The sequence below is a fragment of the Ambystoma mexicanum genome, chromosome 2p (assembly GCF_040938575.1).
Source record: "Ambystoma mexicanum isolate Mex_15411 chromosome 2p, UKY_AmexF1_1, whole genome shotgun sequence".
NCBI classification, from domain to species: domain Eukaryota; kingdom Metazoa; phylum Chordata; class Amphibia; order Caudata; family Ambystomatidae; genus Ambystoma; species Ambystoma mexicanum.
The window spans coordinates 1,278,334,547-1,278,357,470 of NC_090923.1; the positions used below are offsets into that span (position 1 = coordinate 1,278,334,547).

Below are 22,924 nucleotides of genomic sequence, written 5' to 3' on the forward strand. Positions count from 1 at the left end.
CCAAAGCTTTCGATGCTGAAGGTTCTCTCGCCGCCTAGGGACACTCGGATGATCGATGGGCATTGTGAGCCTCAGCAATACAGCCTTCTGGCGACTTATGCCTGGAAGGAGTGACGCCCGAAAGTTTTTTTTTTTAAACCTTATTTATTGTGTGCTTGACATTACAACAAGAAGAATAGCAGCGTTAATTAGTGCAATAGTTCCCCCATCTGTCTTTGCAGTTGCGGCCAGGAGTTTAACAAAAAGGGGGTGCGGACAGCAACCAAAACAAACTAATATTTCCAAATGGTACAGAGAAAAAATGAATGGCAGTCTATTGGGTCCTCAGACTCTGTTTCATTTCCATTCAGTGACAGCAAGTAGTTGCAGAAAAGAGGTCAGATGTTGATTGGCCTACAGCACGACGGCTGCAGCGACTACCACAGCTCTTCCTGATCAGAGGCCAATGTCACAGTCCGCAGCCAGTGCGTTACAGACAGGCTAGCAGGTTTCAACCACAGCAACAGTATACATCTGACAGCGAGCAGCATACAGAGGCTAGCCAGTCTATGAAAGCCTTGAAGGAGTGACCTAAATTGATGGAATAACAGAACATAGGGTCAGGTTCAATACTACAGTCCAGCATTGTGGACATAGTGTTGCAAACTCCCACCCAGAAATCCCCCAGCCTAGGGCAGTTCCATAGCATATGAAGGTACCCTGCCTTGTCCGAGTGGCATCTCGGACATAGGGGGGAGTGAGTAGGTGAGAAGAGTTGCAGTCTAGTGGGAGTGTAGTGAAATCTGTGTAAAGTTTGAAATGTATTAGACGAAATCTTCTGAAGTTAAACAACACAGTGTGGGTCTGTAAACTAGTAGACTACCAGATCTAGTCTGCGTTGTCTGTACCCAAATCTCTATTCCATGTATCGCAGAGCTTAGCTAAGGGTTTGTTGCCACAAGTCTGCAGCCAGTCGTATATTCTGGCCACACCGCAGTGAGATGAAGTACCCCCTATGATGAGGCTAAGTAATGGTTCATCTGGGGGCAGCATAGGGAATCCCAACCACGTACTCCTAACCGCACGGAGCAGCCCAGCCTATTGCAGCCATTGCGAGGGTTGTGCCCATAGGGGACTCTGTAAATCTTGTAATGCAATAAAGGAGCCCATATCATAGATGTCTTTGAGAGTGGTATATCAATCTGTCGCACACCTACACACTGCATTCTTGCTTAGCTCAGGGAATGTCGGGAGCAAGTTCCATAGCGGAAGGTCACCAGGAAATGGGTGGGGGGGATCCGAAAGCGTTTGACGCTGATGATGTCGACTGAGTGGCCAGCTTGTGGTTGGGAGCACAAAATGATGGTTCTGTCACCAGAGCTTGCTGGTCGGGGGCCGGAGGGGCACCTACAGCAGATTCTTACCTAAACATTTAAATCATGGAAGTTTGAAAGCTTTCCCACTCTTCCCGAGAGGTCAGCCCCACTGAGTGCTTACCTCGTTTCAACGACGAGCTGGACTCGTGTCGATAGCGGTGCTGCCGCTGCTTCTTCCGCGAGGAAGACAGCGAGGAATGGCTCCTGGAGAGGGACCCTTTCTTAGTCTTCTTGCAATGTCGTTACTTCCCTTTGTCTGGGGTGGTCTCCTCAGTCTCGGCCTCCGAAACCAGACGAGGGAATGCGCCGGAGATTTGGCGACCAGTCGGCCAAAAGCCATCTTCTCTCTCACATAGGGATTTCAGCTGCATCTTTGTGCACAACGCGCAGGCCTCTGTGTCGTGAACACCACCTAGGCACCATCGATAGATGATGTGGGGGTGGGCTACGGACATTTTTGCCTCGCAATCGTGGCATCGCTTGAAGCCCGAAAGCCCTGTGAGACGACATCGGTCGAGATTTTCTGAGAAAACATACAACAAGGTATAAAATAAAGTAGAGTATACTCAAGTCGTGTTCCCGATGCAGCGTGCAAGTGCGTGGAAAAAAGGAACTGAAGCATGGGGCGAAGTGACGTGCTATATATAAGACGTCTGACGTCACTTCCGGAGCCGACGATCGAGAGCCAGACAAGACGGATCGACGGGCGAGTCGAGGTCCACTATGCCCCCTGTCGAAAAGTTTCCGAACAGCAGAGCTGTACGATGGACATCTATCAAGATGAGGAATCTATGGAAGAAAAGCAATCCATTGAAAATGACTTACTGTAATGTTCTTTGTATGGATTCTTCTCCCGCAGATTCCTCAGACATATATCCCCTTCCAGCTTCAGCTGCTCTGGAAAAACTTCGACCGGGGCATAGTGGACCTGGACTCAGCCGTCGACCATCGATCTGCCTAACTTGGTGCTGGATTGTCGGCACTAAACGGGACGTCGGGCGAACATATAATGCAGTACTACGCCCGTACATCAGTTCGCACCTTCCCCCCCCACCTCCCAGGCTCAGCCGCTGAAAAGGAAAACCAGCGAGAAAAAAAAAGGCCAACCAGCCAATAGAGGGGTAGAAAAACAAGGATCCCCAACAAGAGTAAGCAGAATTTCTGAAAAACGTTTTCTCTTTATTCTTTTTTTTTACAAAGAAAGAGGAATGCGGCTTGCAAAAGAAGAAGAGCAACCAACCCTAGAACCATCACAAGGCTCCTCTCTCGCTCGAACAAGCATACACCAACTGCCAATGCTTTCTGAGTGGTAATGGATGGGAGCGGTGATGAGGAATCTGTGGGAGAAGAATCCATAGAAAGAACATTACGGTAAGTAATTTCTACTTCAATGGATCACCTTTCTCCCGCAGATCCTTCATCAGATAAACTCTCAAATCAGTGGGAAACAACGGAAGAGGGAAGAAAGTTTACCACAGAAGAATCTGCAACATAGCCCTTCTGAAGCGAGTGTCAGCCCCACGGGAGACACCCTGGCTATAATGCTTTGTAAATGTATGAAGCGAGGACCAGGTTGCAGCCAGACAGATGTCCCTAACCGGAACTCCCTTTTGTAGAGCTGTAGAAGCAGAGATCCTTCTGGTAAAGTGAACTCTGCTGCAAGGAGGCAATTCCTTGCCTGCGGTATGGTAGCATTCCGAGATACACAATGTGATCCATCGTGAAATTGTCACAGCTAGGCTTTTTCATGAAATGGTATAGGCTACAAACAACTGGTCTGTTATTCTATATTCCGCCGTTCTTGCTACACAGAAGCTTAACGCCCTCTTGGGGTACAACCAGTGAAAACGCTCCTCCTCCTCGGAGAGGTATGGAGGTGGTTAGAACACAGGAAGATCAGTCACCTGAGAAAGATGAAATTCTGATACCACCTTAGGCAAGAATTCTTGTCTCACCTTAAGAGGTACCTTTTCGCTGAAAAAATGAAGAAATGGTGGCCTGCAACTTGCTGAAATACCTGGCCGAAATGATGGCAACCAAAGAATAAGTTACTTGCCAACTGGTAACGTGCTTTCGACTGGATGTTCCTCCAACCCATTCCTGATCTTTGACATGTAATGTCCACAGCTGTGCACTTCGGAACATTTTTTTGGCAGAGGGCCTCCTGCGTCAATGGTGTCGGGTCCATGTCCCTCAAGGGCTCGTAGCCTCAGTTTAAGTTTTTTCCCCCAGAACGTGTGACACCAGTCTGATGCCTGCTGGACTGCACTTAGCCTTTCGGAAACGGAAGCTTAAATCGCATGGGAAATTCTCCTAAGGGGATGCTGGGAGGACGATGTGGAATGTGTTGGAGGAACATCCTGTAGAAAGAATGTTACCAGTTGGTAAGTAACTTGCTCTCTGAATGAATTGTGTCCTCCAATGCATTCCACATCTTTGACAGACTCCCAAAGCAGTACCAGTAAATGGAGGAGGCAAAATAATTTAGAATACCCAATTAGATTGTGGAATAAAGAACCGCCTTTCCAAAGGCCATATCCTGACCATGGATTCTATCCAGGGAATAATGTTTTACAAATTTATGGATTGAAGCCCAAGTAGCGGCATCACAAATATTCTTAATAGGAACACCCCCCGCTGGAGGGCGGTGGAAGTAGCCACGCCCCTAGTGGAATGAGCTCTTAACCCTTCAGGAGGGTCTTTAGCCACCAACCGGTAACACTCCGTAATGGTAAGGATAATACACCTGGACAAGTTCTGTTTGGTAACAGACTGGCCCAATCGGTGTCCAGCATATCCTACAAAGAGTTGATCGTCCACTCTGACCCTGGACATCCTAGAAATGTAAAAGCTAAGAGCTCTGCTAGGATCTAACCGATGGAGACGTTCCTCTTCCTTACCAGAATGAGGAGGAGGGTAGAAAGATGGAAGAACCACCTTTTGACTCAAATGATATTCAGAGACTACCTTAGGTAGAAAAGAAGGACATACTCGCAGTACAACTCTGTCCTTGGGAAACACAGTAAAGGGTGGGTTAGCTGAAAGTGCCTGCAATTCACTCACTCTGAGGGCGGAAGTAAACACAACCAAGAACACAGTCTCGAGGGACAGTAATCTCAAAGGACAAGAGTGCAAAGGTTCAAACGGAGCACCCATGAGAAATCTCAAAACCAAATTCAAATCCCAAACCGGCAGCTGGAAAGAGGACAGCGGGAATACATTAGTCAGTCCTTTAAGAAACTGAGAAATCAAAGGAATCTTAAAGTAAGAACATTCTTCAGACGACCGCTTAAACATAGACAGCGCCGCCAGGTAACCTTTAATGGTACCCACTTGAAGAACCCTGTGGGCCAAAGAAAGCAAGAAAGATAAAACCATAGGAATGGAGCACTGAAAGGATCAACATTGTGATCACTGCACCAGTCGCAGAACTTATGGCAACTGTACAAGGATTTTGTTGCAGCCGCCTGGCCGAAAGCAACACCTCCATCACGTCATCCGGGAGGTCCCAATCCTTATAACCTCAACCTTTCAGATACCAAGCGTGAAGGTTGTGAGTCTTGAGCTCTGGATGGAGAATCTGACTCGCCCCTCACGCAAGAGCAGATCCTCTAGGTGGGGAAGACGGCATGGAGGGCAGATGGACATTTCCAGAAGGTCCGGCTACCACGCTCTCCTGGCCCAATTCGGAGCAATGAGGATCATGTGGGAACCGAACCTCCGTAACCTCCACAACACTTTAGGAATGACGGGGACTGGAGGAAACGCATACAGCAGTAGGAATGACCAATCCAACACAAACACGTCTCCTAAGGCTCCTCTTAGAGGAAATTCCCTTGAGCAGAATCTCTCGCACTTCCGGTTGACACTGGTGGTGAAGCGATCCACTTGCGGGGTTCCCCAAAGGGCGAAGATCTCCTGAAAGTCTTCCTGAGCCAACTCCCACTCTTGAGAGACTGTGCTCTGCCTGCTCAGAGCGTGCGCCGCCGCCGCATTTTCATCGCCGGCCAGATGAACTGACGAGACCGAAATTTCCTGCTGGATGGCTGAGAACTAGAGCTGCATTGCCTCTTTGCACAACGGAGTGACCCTGTCCCCCCTTTTTTGTTGAGTTAATGCATGGCCACTGTGTTGTCCGTCATGACCAGGACACTCTTCCCCTCCCCCCCCCCGGAACCGAGGGCAGAAAAGTCTTCAGAGCTAGCCTGATGGCTCTCAGCCCTAACAGACTGATGTGGAGTCTGGACTCCGACAGAGACCAATGACTGCTGGCGGTCAAGCTGTTGGCATGAGCGCCTCATCCTGTGAGGGAAGCGTCCGTCACTACAGTCACCTCCGGCCACGGTTGCCAAAACGGTTCCCCCTTCACCAGGTTCCCTTCGTTCGCCCACCACAGAAGGTCCTGGGAGACCGAGCATGGGATCTGAACAGGATCCATCATCTTGCCGGAGAACTGCGACCACTGCATCTTGAGGACCCATTGCAGGGATCTCATCTGCAGCCTGGCCTCTGGCACTAGAAAAATGCAGGAAGCCATGAGGCCGAGCAACCTTAAGAATTCGAAAGCCGGGAGATTCTGGGCATGTTGAAACTTGTCCACCATCTGCACAATGTGATGGGCCCTTACCTTGGGAGGCAAACACTTCCCCAAGGACATGTCCAACACAGCCCTGATGGACTGGAGCTTTTGGGAAGGTGTCAGGTGCGACTTCTTGAAATTCAGGGAGAAGCCCAGCCTGTGGAGGGTGCGGCAGGTGACACTGAGATGATGCAAGGCAAGCTCAGGAGAGCGCACCCGGATAAGCCAGTTGTCCAGGTAGGGGTAGACGTGAATCCCCCCCTCGCCTGAGGTACCCTGTAACCACCACCATGAGCTTGGTGAAGACCCTCGGGCGGACGTCAATCCGAATGGCAGGACCCGAAACTGAAAGTGCGAGTCGCCAGCCGCAAACCTCAGGTACTTCCTGTGCGCGGGATGGATCGGCACATGGAAGTATGCATCCTTGAGGTCCAGAGACACCAACCAATCCTGAAGCTGAAGGGCCTGGAGGGCTTGAGAAAGAGTGACCATCTTGAACTTGTCCTTCCTGAGAAGTTTGATCAACCAATGCAAATCCATGATGGGTCTCAATCCCCCGTTTTCTTTGGGATCAAAAAATAAGGGGAATACCATCACTTGTTCCTCTCTGCTACAGGCACCAGTTCTATGGGGCCTTTCTCCAGCAGGGACAAGATTTCCTGCACAAGGAGCAGATCCCGACTCTTCAAAGAGTTTCCCCGGTGGATTGTCGTGAGGCCACTGAAGGAAGGGAAGGCTGTTACAGACTTGATGGTCGTGCAGAGTAAGGATACCTCCGTCCCCAAGTACCGCACAGACAACACCAGAAATACTGCCTGTGCGGTCTTTGAGGCCACAGGTGAAGTGGTTCGTAGGCCTGGATTCGGGAACAGCCGGAAAAGGACCCCTCGAACGCTGTAAGGCAATGGGTTATAGGATAAGCACAGAGCAGTTGGCAAGTGTAAAACCCCAGGAAAATTATCCTAAATGGCTTACCTAATGTGTTGGCAAGGATGTTCAAATGACAGCAGAGAGGCGTTGGGAGTTCCCCACGTGTTGGAGGGCAGATGTTGGGTATGCAGACAGGCAAGAAGGCCAGAGGCCAAGAATCCAGGGCAAGAAACGAAATCCGTAAGGCAAACCAGGGACAGTCCAAGGGTCAGGCAGCGAGAAAACAGTTCCAAACGAGGTAACAAGAGGCAAAGGCACTAGGAATCCAATGTAGCAAAGGTAGTCCGGCAACTGGTGATCCAATGTCAATACTTGGGCAAGGCAAAGGCAATCCGTGGTATCAAAAACGTGGTCGAGCAAATCCGTAGAGTCGGTTATAGAACGAGCGTCACGGGATCCAGGTGGAACAGTTGTGAAGCGCCGCTCATTGACTTCCGGACTCTTTTATTCAATGACGGCATATCACGTGACGGAATGACAGAAGTCACGTGATACGGGAGTATTGCTGCACTGGAGAGTCACGTGACGCGCGGATCCTCCGAGGTCCATTCAGGGCACCCTGATGACATGGAAGCCTCCAGTGTAGCTGCCAGGAGCGGGAGGGAAGGTAAGTGCCAGGTGTATGAGTAAACCCCCGGGTATGACGATTGAATGGGCGCCTGAACCTGCGTGCAATCGGATGTGTATGTGAGCGAGTGGGACGGCAAGAGGCCGAGGGCGTGGCACCCGCAGAGGGGTTGTTAGGTGTAGGAGACGTAACAAAGGCACACATCTGAAGTAATGGCCCGCCATTCTTTGAGATGCTGAGAGAATCTGCCCCCAACCGGCGAACCATGGGACATGGCCTCACGACTGTTTGGAAGCGGCTGCGGCAGTGCCTGAAGGCTTTGGCACCACGATTTCCCCCGACCACCACGGGTACTTTTTCGTTGGCCCCTTTGACTGGCGGCCCCTTTCGTTCTCCGAAAAGAGGAGTATAAACAAAATGAACCTCCCCTCCTCCGAGCGGACAGATGAAAAGGTGGAGGTTGACGCACTGCGGCGCTAAAAGATTTCGCTGCAGCTTTTGAGGTCTGCAACCTCTCAAGGATCTCGTCAGCCTTGCTGCCCAATAAATGTGCGCCATCAAAGGGCATGTTCTGAAGACGGCTTTGCACATCCGGAGCAAACCCCGACTTCGGCAACCACGCAAATCTGCATATAACGGTGCTCGCAGCCATGGACCGGCTCACACTTTCAGCCGTATCCAAACCCGACTGAAGGGCCTCACACATGGCATCCTTGCCATCCTGCACGATAGCAAGGAAACCATCCCTTTCTTCCCCCTCGGGAATACGCTGAGCCGCAAATGACACACAATTCCACAGAGTGTGTGTAAACTTTGCCAAGGCACACGTGGAGTTGGCCGAATTCAAGGCTATGCTCCCAGCAGAAAGCACCTTCCGTGTGCAACCATCAAATCAATTGTCGTCCCTATCCGGAGGGATGGAAAGGTACTCCGCCTGCCTCGAAGTGGCCATAGCCGCCTGAACCACCAAACTCTCAAGAGTGGGGTGAGTAGATAAATAGCTGGGGTCGATAATGGAAGAGTGGTATTTTTTGGTTAAGGACTTATTCACAGCCGGAAGAGAATCCGGGGACTGCCAAGCAGCTGCCACCCTTTTCTGTAAGAAAGGATGAAAAGGCAAAACAGTGTTAGAGGATGGACCCAGATCTAAAATGTCCGTCAGATCGTCCTGCACAAAGTCTTCAGAAGGACTGGACCAGCCCAGATACTCTGAGACCCTAAGACTCTGCATGAGCCCCAGGCTCAGGTCTTCCAAAGTCCACTTCCGGGGAAGTGTCCAACCCACTGGTATCATGGAGTGACTGTCTCAACTCCTCCAACTGACTGTCACCAGAAAATTGGGGAGCCTCATCCCGTTCACCAGGGTCCTCAAACTCAGACCTCTTCGTAAATGTCAGCCAGAGGGAGGTGAAACCCAGGTGACAGAAGAGGGCCTGGAGGCCACAACTGGCCGCAAAGACTTCGATGTAGCCTTCCTCAGAGGTTCCACGATGTCCGGGAACTCCAAAGGCATAGTCCGAGAAAAAATCCCTGAAGGCGCCGAAAGCGTTGAATGCTTCGACGTAGAGTGCGTCAACAACTTCGACGTCGGGAACGCTGAAGGCTTCAGTGTCGACACAGGTGCCGACAGCACCGTGGGTTGGTAGGATGGCAAAGCGTCGACGTACGAGTCGGACGGACACGGCGCCGACCGAGTCGACGCCAGCATCGAGCCCTCCATAGGTAGCTGCGGTCTCGCACGGGACGAGGACCGAGACCTAAAGACACGTCTCTTGCAACCCTTCGATTCCTTGTCTGTACGGGACCTCGACAGCTCCCGATGTGTGTCGCGTTGCAAACCCGAGCCCGAAGGCGTGCGAGTTGCGGAACGAGACCCATACAGGCCGGCTTCGTCAGAAGGCGCGACCAGACCTGTGTCCTGCGATTGAAAATTCGCCATCATAGATTTCTTGAACGCTGCCCATTCCTCCGGAGTCGAGGACTTCGAAGGGCACGTAACCTTCCTCGAGGCACCATCCTCCGAGGAGGACAGGGAAGGCGACCAGTGACGGTGCTTCAGCGAGTGCCAGGACGAGGAAGACGAGTGGCGGGAACCACTCCGGGACCGAGATCCCCGGGATTCCTTCCGACGCGGAGCGTCACCCCTCGAGTCATCGGTGGAAACCCCCTTGGACTTGGAAGTCCGGGCCTTAACAGGCTTCGAGTCCCTACCTACCTGGAGCTTCCCCTTCCGCTCCCGCAAGGCCTTTGCAGTCAGCGACTGGCATTTTGAGCAGTTGTCGGTGTTGTGTGACTCGGCGAGGCACCACAAACACATGCGGTGAGGATCGGTGAGCGACATTTTAGACTTGCAGTCCCGGCACGTCTTGAAACCAGACCACGGAGTCGGAGGGGTCGAAGACAAAGACATCTTCAATGAAGAAAACACACACGGCGCGCAGAGTGTCACGAAGTTAACACATTCACTGACAAAATGGAACTGTGGCTATGGGCGCCGTGCGTCCTATTTATAACATCCTGTGACGTCGTCCTCGACGGAGGCCCTCGAGGGACATGGACCCGATGCCATTGACGCAGGACGCCCTCTGCCGAAAACGTTTCTGAAGTGCACAGCTGTCAAAGATGTGGACTGCGTTGGAGGACACAATTCATTCGAAAAGGCCGTTATTAACGTAAGCAGCTGCAAGGCACAAGAATGTAACAGCTCAAAGGGAGCCACCACCAGAAAGGTTAGAACCAGGTTCAAATCCCAATCCGGGACAACAAAATAAATAGGGGGAAACTTATTCACAAGGCCCTTCAGGAATTGGGACAGAACAGGGATCATGAAGAACAAACCTTGATCAGGAGACCTTTTGAACACAGACAAAGCAGCCAAGTATCCTTTGACTGTGATGACCTGAAGGCCTGAAGAGGCCAATGACAGAAGGAACTCCACCACTGTAGTGGTGAGGGAAGAGATGGGGTCAGTCTTGTGGTCCCTGCACCATGCCTCAAATCTTTTCCACCTGCACGCGTACAGAGATCTTGCAGAAACACATCAAGCACCTCCTCAGAGAGCTCCCAGTCATATCTCATCCTCTCAAGAACCACGCATGTAGGTTGAGGGATTCCAGGTATGGGTGGAGCACCAGACCTTCCGACTGGGTTAGGAGATCCGGACGTCGAGGCAACCAGTGAGGTGGACAGATGGCCAGATCCAAGAGATTGGGGTACCATGTTCTCCTCGCCCAGTCCGGGCGATCAAAATGATGGTCCCTCGAAATCTCTTCAAGCTCCCGAGAACCCAAGGAATGATGGAAATCGGACGGAAGGCGTAATGGAGAGGGAAAGTCCAGTCCACCAGAAACATGTCCTCCAGTGCGCCGGTTGTTGGGAATTCCCTTGAACAAAACCTTTTGCACTTCCTGGTGGACTTCGTGGCAAACAGATCCACTGCTGGGGTACCCCAGAGAGAGAAGACTTTGTCCATGCTCTGCCTGCTCAGAGCAACTGCCAAACTGTTCTCTTTCCCCGCCAGATTAACTACCGAGACCCGGTTCTCCAGTGACCAGAACCACAGTTGCATCGCCTCTGTGCAGAGGGGACGAGAGCGCACGCCACCTTGCTTGTTCAAGTAGTGCATGGCCACCATGTTGTCCATTAGAATCAGGAAATGGTATGGCCCTTGAGAAACGGGGCAAAGGCCCTCAGGGATAGCCTGATGGCTCACAACTCCAGCCTGTTGATGTGCCACCTGGCTTGTATCGCTGACCAAAGGCTGCTCACTTGCTAGTCCTCGCAGTGAGCACTGCGACCCTTCAGAGAGGAATCTGTGACCACTCAGGTCTGAGGCCAAGGAGGGGTCAAGATATGCCCCCCGCGATTCCCGTTTACCTGTGGTATTCAACTTCTTTCGATCCAAGGTCCCCTTAGTTCTGGCTTTTCCGCTCCGGTCCCAGGATAGTATGGGAAGGAAGACTGTTCCCAACCCCAAGCCGAGGATAAGAAACTCAGTCAGAGACTGGGAACCCTCTCCCGACACTACGGAAGGGACCACCCAGGGGATTACCACTGACGTGGGTGTCCAGGAAGGAAGGTAAGAATCTAGGAGAGGCAAGAAACAGATAGGACCTAGAAGCTGGTATCGGTCCGAAGGAACTGAGAGAACAGGACAGGAAGAAGGGAAAAAAAGCTAAGAGCTGGCGAGGAAGGCAGTGCGAGGAGCTGGTACCAACAAGACATACAGAGAAGGCACAAGGCACAGGTCCCAACAAGAGAGGTTCAAGGCCAAGCAACAAGAATAATTGCCACGCATTGATATTGGTGTCAGATCCCCTTAAACATTTTTCCTGCATGAGAACGATGCTCCAAGGCTACGGCGGGTTGCTGTAGTAACCATGGATTGCGCCTGCGCGAAAAACTGGCTGCCGGCCACGCACGCCCATGAGCATGACAGGCAAGATGGCAGTCCCCATGTTACGGCGAGAAGGATAGCGCTGCAGCGGTCCATGTAGAGGGCGATCCCCCAGGCGCTAGGGAGCACTCCAGGTAAGGTAAGCATGGCGCTGCATGGAAGACGTTGCTGCGACATGCTATCGCCTCTCCCCCAAGGACCGGACAGAGCACCAGGCTTCCAAGGGAACCGCAGGAAGTAACAGGGAACCAAACGGGGTGCATGCACACCAAAAGCAGGTTCCCAAGAATCGCATGCAGCAAAGCCCTTCCAGGATACCAAATAGTAGAGCCGATCATGGCGGATACAGGAGTCACAAATATCCGCCACTTCGTACTCAGGACAGGTGGACAGCAAAACCGGGCCAGGATGAGGCTGTTGTCGATGGAACTGATCCGATCGAAGCGGCTTAAAAAGGGAGACTCGAAGGACGGGATGTTCTTTCCAAGCTGAAGGCAAGACAAAAAGCTGCAGACAAAATCCAGCGTGATACACGGAAAGGACCAACAAAACGAGAAGGAAGCTTCTGAGGAATGTTCTGCAAAGCTAAGTTCTTGGTGGAGAGCCACACCTTGTCCCCGGGTTTATAGTGTGGTTCGGGTGTACGATGTTTGTCAACAGCTGCCTTCAATCGGGCCTTAGCACCTGAGAGATGGTCAGACACTGTGCAATGCATCTCTTGTAGGCGTAAAAACAGACCGTTGCTAGACACCACAGGGCCTGGAACCACATCATGCAGGGGCAGAACCTACGGATGGAAACCCATGCAACAGTTGTAGGGACTAACTCTGGTAGCAGTGTGAACAGAGTTGTTGTAAGCTGCCTCAGCCATGATAAGAACTCTAGTTGTTTTGCATACCACTTGTGAAACATCGCAGATACTGCACCAAAGACTGATTGGTGCATTCAGTTTGGTCATTGGTCTGCGGGTGGTATATGATATGATTTTATTTATATCGCGCTCGTACACAGGTGTTTCAGAACGCTACCAGGCAAAGGGAGGGGAACAGGGGAGAAAACAAAAACAACGATCTTACTAGGCCCAGTGACATTGAGAATGCACAAGTGCATGGGGAAGGGAAAAGGGGGAAAGTGCATGGGAGGGGGGAGAAATTGGAAAGTGCAGAGCATAGGAGAGACCAAGATAAATAATAAGTAAATAAACAAATCAATAAGGTGATCAAAAACAATGGTAGGGCAGCCTCCTGTGAGTGGCAAAGTGCAAGGTTGGTCAGATAGGGTGTATCTGATAAGTGCAGAAGAAGAATGGGGGGGGGGGGACTATATGGATACAGATGCAGGCCATAGTGCAAGTGGCGGCCAGGAAGAGAGAAAGCAGATCAGCAGGGGAGAAGAGGGGCAAATTCAGAGGTGAAGAGGAAGGTCTTGAGGAGCTTCTGGAACCGTAGATGGTTCTCCTCAAGTTTTGAGGTGGCAGGGAGGCAGTTCCAAAGGGAGGTCCCAGCCGAAGACAGAGATCTACCCCCAGCTTGTTTCTTTGAAAAACGACTGACCCTGAGGGAGTTAGACATAGAGGAGTGAAGGGCTCGAGAGGGGAGGTATTTACAGAGAGATAGTTGAAGGTATTTTGGACCCAAGCCCCAGAAAGCCTTGTGGACAATGCAGAGGATTTTTCCTTGCATCCACTGGAAGCCAATGAAGGGACTTCAGAGCTGGGGAGATACGATCCCAGGGCTTGAGGCCAAGGACAAGTCTCGAAGTCCTGTTCTGGATTAGTTGTAAAGGGCGGAGAGTGGAGGCAGGTAGATTTAGAAAGAGGCTGTTACAGTAGTCCAACCTAGAGAGGATCAGAGCTTGACAGACAGTGAGCTTCTGAGGGAAGGAGAGGAAAGTACCTCTCTAAGGAGGTGCAGTAAGAAGTTCGACTTTTTAGAGACGTCAAAGATGTGTGCAGAGATGGAAAGTGTGGAGTCAAAGATGACCCCAAGGTTCTTAGCTTCGCAGGTAGGGGCAGGAGGAGGACCAAGGGGGGCCGGCCAGAGAGTAAGGGGAAAGGAAGGAGAGGGTATAGCAATGAGGAGGATCTCAGTCTGTTGGCATTTAAACAAAGATCATTTGCGGCACACAAATTTTGAATGGCGATAAGACAGTCAGAGATGAGATAAGAGGAGCAGGTGTCTGAAGGAAGCCTGAAAATGAGTTGGGTGTCGTCAGCATAGCACTGGAAATTTGAGCAAAAAATGGAAACGCAGTAGGCGAGAGTTGCCAGGTATTGGTTGAAAAGCCAGGGCGAGAGGTTAGATCCTTGGGGAACACCACACGTAGAGAGGGAGATATAAGAAAGGAAGAAACCAAGTATAGCCTGAACTGAATGCGGTAGTGACCCTGATGAGTTTGCACAACTCAGTCCAAAAGCAGGATTTAAACTGGGATCTCTGATTGGAAATGATCTTGGTGGGCAGGCCGTGTAGACGAAATACGTGAGAGAAAAACACCTCAGCCAGTCTGTGGCAGTAGATAGGCCAGATAAAGGCACAAAGTGAGCCATCTTGGAGAAACAAAGATACATGTGAACCCGTTGGACAACAGAAGGTCGAAGATGAAAATCGCCAAAACTGTATGCCTGTTACGCTCACCTGGCTCCCACAGGGGCGTCGGTCGGACCCGGACAGCTGCGGTCTCCACCCACGTGATGCGTAGTGCAGCAATGACTGACTGGATCTGCCCTCCTAATCTTGTCTGCTTAACCCGTAGAAATATTCTCCTGCAAGTGGAGAGATGGATTTAGCCACTTGTGGATTCAAGTGATGGCACCCCCACAGTCTTCCCGAACTAATCACCTCCGAAATGCCCTCACAGCAATCTCACCTTATATTCTTGAAAGATGAGCTCTCCATCCTGCGTGGATTTGCAGGGGTGCGTCGATTCCAGTTACTTCACTGATTTGAAGGCTCGGGAGAGTTCCGCAGAGTATTGACTCTGAGGTTCCTGGTGAGGACCAGTAAGTATTAAGTTCATAGAGTTCAATATGTCCGATGTTCACTCGTGTTCCCCCCTTCCTTTCTTGTCTTGCAGCTGGCTTGTGAAAAGATGCTCTTGTGGTAGCTGGTGGCGCTCAGGTAAGAGTCTGTATCACCAACCGCTGTCCGGTAAATGTTGCACGAGGAAAACGTGTTGTTTTGTCTCTCTTTACAGATGCGGCATGTGAAAATATGGAGAGTCACAAGAGGATGCCTCCGGTGGTAAGTCAGGTAAGTCTATGGTGGTAAGAATTAGATTTGTTGGTTCCCTCGGCTCACCTTGTGGTTTTCTTTTGTCTCCTAGGTGCCGAAGTTCGGCGAAGAAATGATGGAGGCAGCGCCGACCCGAAGGATGCTGTGAAGACTGGTGAGTATGGCGCGGCGATGCAGCTGGAGGTGCGGCGCGTGCAGAAATGATGTTCTTTACAGGTCCGGAGACAAGATGGATCCAGAATCAGGTGTGGAATAGAAGTAAGTTTGTTTTCTAACCTTGTTCCTTTCTTTCCTCTTTGTTTTAGGAGCTCCGGATTCGAGGCGGGCGTGGCAGAAGACTGGATGCAGGCTGCAGGCACGGTGAGTGTTACGCTGCTGGATGCAGAATAACGCGAAGCGTGTGTTGCTGGTCGGGTGTGGTTTAAATAGCCTCAAAAGTAGTCCCAGGTAAGAAGTCCCTAGAACCACACCCGAGTAAAAAATAGTCCCTGTAGAAAAATAGTCCCTTTCAAGCTTCAAGTTGGATTGGAGTCATTTGCAGCATGGTCTGCCTGAGGTAAGTAATGACTACGAGCCTGGCGCCTTAGACGTCAGGACTGATTCCTACTTACTATGAGCCTAGCCCCTAGCCGGGGCTGCTGAGGTTTTACTAAATGTCTAGATGCCTGCTCCCGGGGCTGATGGACTTGGTCCGGATGCCTGGGGGTAGGCATCATGACAATGCCATTGCTGAGGTGGTACTTCCAAAGACTTCAAAAGTTTGACTGGTTGAATATGGGCTGCCTTGGTTTGTGCACATACGGGACAGGTGGACACATACCCCTTAACTTGACTCACCAACCCCGACACCAGAACTGGCGCTAGATTAATTCCGTTGTTGTTCATTCCCCTATATGTCCTGCCAGTTTTCGTGCATCTGGGATAGTACCATCCGTTGCAAGATGGGTGTTGGAACATATAGGCGTTCCCTGTGAAATAGCAATCCCTCCTTCATGCTAGCATCCTTATCGCGAAGCAGATCCTTGATCCTGGGCTGTAGCATGCCCGATTTGGTCCAACAAAGGCTGTATGGCCGCAAGGAAGTGTTTTGCAGGGGATAGTACAAGCCTGGGGGAGACCCCTTCTCACCTGCTCGTCGGTACACCCAGGGGCCCCAATGTCTCTGGGCAGACTCACTGGTACTTTACAGCGTTTTGGACCCATGGCATGTCTCTGTGAGGAAGATTCCTCTCTGGGCCGGCCTCCTGTGCACTGCAGTACCTTCTCCAGCGTTCCTTTCAGCTCTGCACTCTCTCGCCTGCTTCTCACCGTACCCTGGACTGGAGAATCCTGCTTTTCTACATGGCCATACCTGCAAGAGCTCCTCTGCTGCGTCAGTACTCCAACGGTCCTCCAAAGGTGCCCGCTGCTTCTGTTCTTCCTTCTCGCCACGCCGATATGTGATTCATGCGTTTGTGAGCAGCTGTATAGATGCGTCTGTTGGCAAAGACATCATGAAGTAAGACACAGATAACAGATTCAAAGTTCAAAATAAAATGTTTTATTAAATCAAATGTCAGGATGGTTAAAGACCTAATTTGCGTTGTAATCTGGTCGGATTTCCCTGCATGAACTAAAATAAGGAAATTCTGAGTCAGAAAGTTCAACTTAAAAATCTGTGTGCAAAACCTATTCTTGCCCTCACAACTAAAGCTAAACAATGTGTAGGGATGTCAATAATAAAAAAAACAGTGATCAAACAAAGATCTGAGCTGCTTCCAGCTCCTACCTTCCTTTTCAGCTCCCTTTCCTCAAGTTCAAGAATGTTCCACTGATCCTTGGGGGTTCTCTTCTCCAAGTTCAAGGCAACACAGTTTCACAAAATCCTCAGGGTTCGCTTCCCCAGGTTCAAGGCAACACAGTTCCAAAGAAAAGGATCTTGAGGGCTTCGTCCTCAAGAAAGCATTAAAGTAGTCTCAGGGTTTCCGTCCCCAAGACTTCAACATATTAACTTATACTTGTCTTCAGTCTTCCAATGTGCAACAAAACTCCAGGTCAACTTGACACTCCTTCTGGATTGCATTAACAGTTCACTTAAAGTGTTCCTTCTTGGTTTGTTTCACAATGTCTTTGTATTTCACAACTGAGGGTTCCCTGGTCTAGGCACAGTTGTCAGACCACACTGTCCACCCATCACTGGTCGCACAACCAGGAACGCTAGACTCTTCAGCCAACACAGGTTCTTCTATATTTTCCCCTCCGACAGGGGGAAATGTTAAGGATTCCATTCGGACATCACACACCGGACCAGGACACTTGGCCTTATCCTGGGATGTGGCGCTCAATAGGAATGCTTTTTCTTTAATTTCAATGAATTCAAATTGAGCCGGTACCCGACCAGTTTCACACCCCCTTTTACAAATACCCCGGGTCACAATGGACCATGAGCTAGGCCGGTTGGTGAAAATACAATATTGATTTATTTTTAAAATTCACAAAAATCACACACATTTTAATATTGGGCAGCAATCACCAATGGGCTGATAATGACGATGGAAATGGAAGCAATGCATTTGGTTAAACTTCTAGTAGAACAGATCCAAAGCACAAGTGAATAGGAGCACTTTTTGAATTAGGATAGATAGCACCCAAGTTAAGGTGTCTCCCTACAATGTTCCCGCAAATAATCGAATTCTGCGTAGACAGAAAGAAGCAGCAGGTAGTCAGGGACAAGAGGCAGCAAACAGAATCAAAATCTGACCTTTCCTCACAAAATAAGAGGCAAAAACCCTTTGAAAAGGCCTAAAATGACACTCGGATTTTGGAAAATAACTAATTATGTGTGTGTTAAATAATGATATACGTATGTTTCATCACAGTATTAGGGATGTTATCTCACTATCAACCATCAGGCAAGGTATCACAAAAGCATACAGTTCACAAAACAGATTGAAATTGAAAACCCAGTGCAGCCGGGTTCACACATGGAAAAGTTGAATTTTTTCTGGTTTGCAGTTTTAAATGCAAAAACAGTTTTTTTTTTAAAAACAGGTGAAAAACACTGAATTGGAATGCGGTTTCTGGGCAAGGGGATAAATGTACATCACAGGGATAATATAGAGGTTAAAGGAGGTATCTAGCTACAGAACAGGATGAGATTTGCAAGATAGAACAAGGTTTGCTTTTGGCAAAATAAAGCCATGGAAGAGAGAAAATCAGTTTAGAAAAGGATAGGTTTCAGTTAAACTAGATTATTAAGACTATATTGTTAAAGATGGACACACTAAGATCCAAAGCTGATTCGTGGAAATTAGTTTGATTACTCAAAATATGACTAAGGGCTTATGATCTACACAAGACAGAATTAATAGAGAGATGGCGCTAGCACTTAGAAAGTCAAGGACAGGGTGCACAGAGAATTCTAACAGTTTGAACAAGTTACCAGGGTATGGGTAGGATTACTTAGAGAGTGGTATAAACACAAAAGGGTCAAGATGGGGAGACTATGTTTTTCTCTGAGATGGGGAAATACAGTCCATGCTTGAGTTTTAGGATTTTGGAACAGTCAGGGCTCTGGTCACAAAAGATTCTGGTCACCGGATAGTGGACTCTCCTGGCAGAAGACAGCTGGGCAAAAGTCTGGTCACCGGATAACAAGGACAACTGAATGGCAGGGTTACATCGGGCATGCAGTTAGTGGGCAAAAATCAGGTCTGGTTTCAGGATGCCTCTCAAAGTATACCACAGCTTTGCCCTTTGGTTATTGGGATTTAGTGGGATTTCAGGATTCAGGCCTTGCTGGGATGGTCAGCAATGCTTTGGCCTTGCTAGGATAGGATCAGCTATGCTTTGGCTTTGCAGTGGAATCTGGATCAGCTATGCTTTGGCTTTGCAGTGGGATCTGGAATCAGGCAAGATGGATGTGGAAGATCAGGAATGCAGGCGCAGGAAATTCAGGAAAGAGTGTGTCTAGAGGTCTGTCAGCCACCCTTTTTTATAAAGCATGGCGACATCATAGAATTATACGGTAGGGCAGGCTTAGCTAAGCATGCCTCTAAACAACTGGATTGGTCAGGGGAGATAGTTACTGCTTTCCTCCCAGCTGGTTGGATTTCAAGGGCATGATGTCAGATTTATTATGCGAGTTTTACAATGTCCAGAACCTCCCACAGTTACTTTAGCTAGAATTCAGTTTTGCCATAAATGGCATATTTGTACAGTTGGGGCCTGCTAACAAATTACATAAGCAGGTTACATATTTTATGCAGCACATGCTAGTCCTACTCTGCAGTCTGTAAGACATTGTTTCGCCCTTCTTATAATGTATAGTTATTTTTAGTGTGAAATATTCGGCCTAAAATTCTATAACTTTATACATGTGTGTGGATTATCATTAGGCTTGTCAGCATTGGAATTCGCTGTGGCATCAGGTATACTTTCCTTAGAATACCCAATTCTCTGCCATTTCTGTTCCCAATATGGCAGTGAAAGCTACAATGTCTTAAATTAAAACCCACGAAATGACATTAAAGCTGTTAACTTTTTACATTCCTGCAAAGTCCGGTTGTAAAGATAAAAGTCTGAAAAGTTTCTTAATAAAATAGTTGTTTAAACCAAATGGTCAGCATTGTCCTCTAAATATGGTCATGCCTTTCCAGGCTACCGCCTCCTCCCCACCTCCAAGTCCAGGGTTGTTATGAAGTTTTTCTTTGAAGCTTCTTGTAAAAGTCACAGGGAGGTGCGATTTCCTTTTTCACATCTTCATGTCCCAGAATGTCTATTGTAAGAGGCCTCTGCCCCGACAAAAATCCGATCAGTATGTGAACTTTCTTTGTTAGTCAAAGTTTTCAAACCTATTCATTGTCAGGCATGTGTCCTGGAAGTTTATGGTGTTTCCTTTTGGGGGGAGGCCTTAGCTTAGCCAACAGGAAAAACCTGTTCTGGAGCTTGCAGAATCCAGCCAATGCAGTTTAATAACTTTTATTTTATTTTGTCCTGAACCAAAAACAAGCCTGTTGGATAAAACATCCCCTATATGTTTCACAGCAAAAACCCCTTCACATTGCTAGATAAGGGCAGTGCCTTATCCAACATCCACGTTTAAACAAGTATTTTTCTTTATTTGCAAAAGTACATTCAAATATGTGGTGCTGCTGGCATTTTCCTTGCAACTTCAGTTTGTCTCTTCCCTCTGCATTTCCACATGGTTTTGTAGCCATAGTTAGTTTCTTGTAGGCAGCACTTTGTTTAAAACACAGATGCACTGAAATTGACATAGGCAAAGAAAAAAAGGGGCCTTTTTGACGCATTGATCCTTGACATTTTGTAGCCAAAAGTAAAGCGTTTCCCATGTAGCTCAAGTAAAGCTTATTTTAATTTCTTCAGATCTGAACAGCCGCCTGTCATTCAGGAATACTGCTCTTGCCTGCTGGAGCACAATGTGAAGGTGGATAAGCATGGCAAGGTCTCATTAATAAAAGTATTCTAATGAGGAACAGAGGAAAAAGAGCATCAAAGTGGCATCATTTTTAAATGTAAATATTTCCCTTTTTCCATTGGAACTTTGGGCTTGCAGCAAAGCAGCAGTGCTTTTTCACTCCCCTTCTTGTGTACATGTAAGAACACCCTGGCAGGCTTTCTCAGTGTGCCCCCTTGTTCCATCCTGCCCAATATGTGCTTGGCAAGATGGTGCAGCCATCTTTTTGTAGCTGAAAACGCAGTTTTGCTGTGAGGCATTGGTGCTCCCAGGAGCCAGCGCAGCCATTTTGCTGCTTCTGCTGAAGTGCAGCTTGGTTATGGAAGGGAGTACAGCTGAGTGGGTAAATATATCCCATAGAAGCTCAGTGAATGTGAATCTGTACAGCTTCCTGGCTTTATGTGCAGGTTAACACTCTTTTGGCTTCTCTTGGTTAGCCTCTTGGCTTTGCCACAATGTGTTGCACAACTTCTGCCAGTCCTTGCCTATGCCGCATTGTATTCATTCATAAAGATCACTTTGTGGTGGTCTTATTTATTCCCCACCTTTCTGTTAGGCTCTTTCACACTTGCCCTCTTATTTCATATGTTTGCTTTTAAATAGGCACTTTGCCATTTAACTTTCATCAGCTTGTAGCTTTTCCCACAATGTTTTCATTACGCTATGTATTCAATAATTGTGAACATCTCATTTTGAAGTGTTCACTACTTGCTTGATATTCAAAAATGTTAAATTTGCTATTTTGGACTATGTCCAATTATTTTCAAAGCATTCACAACTTATTTCAGTTCATTCGGCATCCTCAGAACAGTTGTCGGCATTAGCCGAGCGCTCCGGAAAGAGTGTTCCCTGGATTGGATTACACTCACCGGTTGTGCACAATCGCTCTCTGCAGCTTCTCTGGTTCTTCTTGTTCGATCCTACTGGATCCACGACCATTGCCTCCCTGGCGGCAGAGACTAAGAGCTTCCCTCGCTCTCCCTTGGCTGCTGTGGACTTTGGGTAGAGCACAGCTTCCTGCTGTTGCTATCTGCATGCAGAGACCCTCTCGTGGCCCGCATTTGGCCTGGGCGTCTCTCTCCTTCTCCGGACTCACACGGCTCCCAATCCTGGCTCTGGCATGCTTCTCTCCGGCCTGCTATGTCACCTGCTCTCAAACAGGTCCCCGGCCTCACACAGGTCCCCGGGCCCATACAGGTCCCCCTCCATGGTGTACAGCCCCACCTCTTATACTCCCTAGGAGTATTAAGGGTCCACAGGTGTGGGGCAGTAAGTTCAATTGCTTTACCTCTATGCAGTCATGCCTAAAATACCCAATGATACTCCGATACTGAGACGAAGAAGAAGACTGTGCAAGAGTGGTGAAAATACCTATTGGTGTTCACTACTCCTATTCGCCTCTTCCTCGTCCCAGTACTGCAACAGATTGAATGAGGGGAAATGAGGAGAAATGAGGAGAGATACCTTACAATAGCCCATAAACGTTGGAGAGGGTAAAGTTGGTTTTCAAAGGAAACAGGGCTATATAATCTGTCACCTGTGGGTACCCCACTCCCAGTCCCCAAGGACCCTCCACCGAAGTGATCCTCCCTCGCTTCTGCACCCCCAGGGTCAGGATCCAAAAGCGATGGCCTTTCCCTGGCCACCAGAAAAGAGGATCCAAGGGGAGTAGGAGTGAGGATACCCTTAGGTTTCTTACACTGTTCCGTCGACTTCTTTCAGCACGGTGGTCTCCGTTCTGATTTCTCATTGAGTTCGGATGCCATTTTTAAATGTCCAGCGCACTTGTGATTTAACCAAACAACTAGTCTGCGCATCCAACTTTGGGTTTCTTTCAGTCTGCATCAACTCATTCCTCCTCTTCCTCGTCTCAGTACTTGAGGCCTTGTGGGAGTTGAAGTCCCTAGTGTGTATGGGATTTCTAAAACAAGGTTTTTTAGGAGTTGTACTTAGAAACTCCTTCATTTAAACTACTTTACACAAAATCCCCTTCATACCTGCAACATACACCACAGACGCATAACATCTGTTTCTGGTGTTTTTCTGTGTTCCATAAAAAGGAGGATATGTGGGGTAACAACAGACTATCAAGAACTCAGGTAATATAAGATTGTCCTCAGTAGGAAGGGACCAATACTGTGACTCATCAGATGGACCCACCCTTTCTCCCCAACAGCCGTCCAATCCCATGTGAGCCTCTCTCATATTACCAACCCCAGGGTCAGGATCAGGTAGCGGTTGCCTTCCCCTGGCCACATGGGAGGAGACTATCGTTAGGGAATCAGTGATGACTCTACAGGATTCATCACAATACCGAGGAGCTGCTTTTAGCTCCTACTTAGCAAATCTTAATTTCAATCCGTGTATGCACACATGTATATATGTTACTAAAAATAATAAGAGAGCAG

General features: G+C 48.8%; 1 protein-coding gene across 4 annotated transcripts in view; it reads right to left on the reverse strand.

Moving 5' to 3' along the window:
• The window catches only part of SNX29 (sorting nexin 29), a 2,314,491-nt gene that overhangs the window by 644,880 nt on the left and 1,646,687 nt on the right, over nt 1-22,924 (reverse strand). The window lies entirely within an intron of this gene.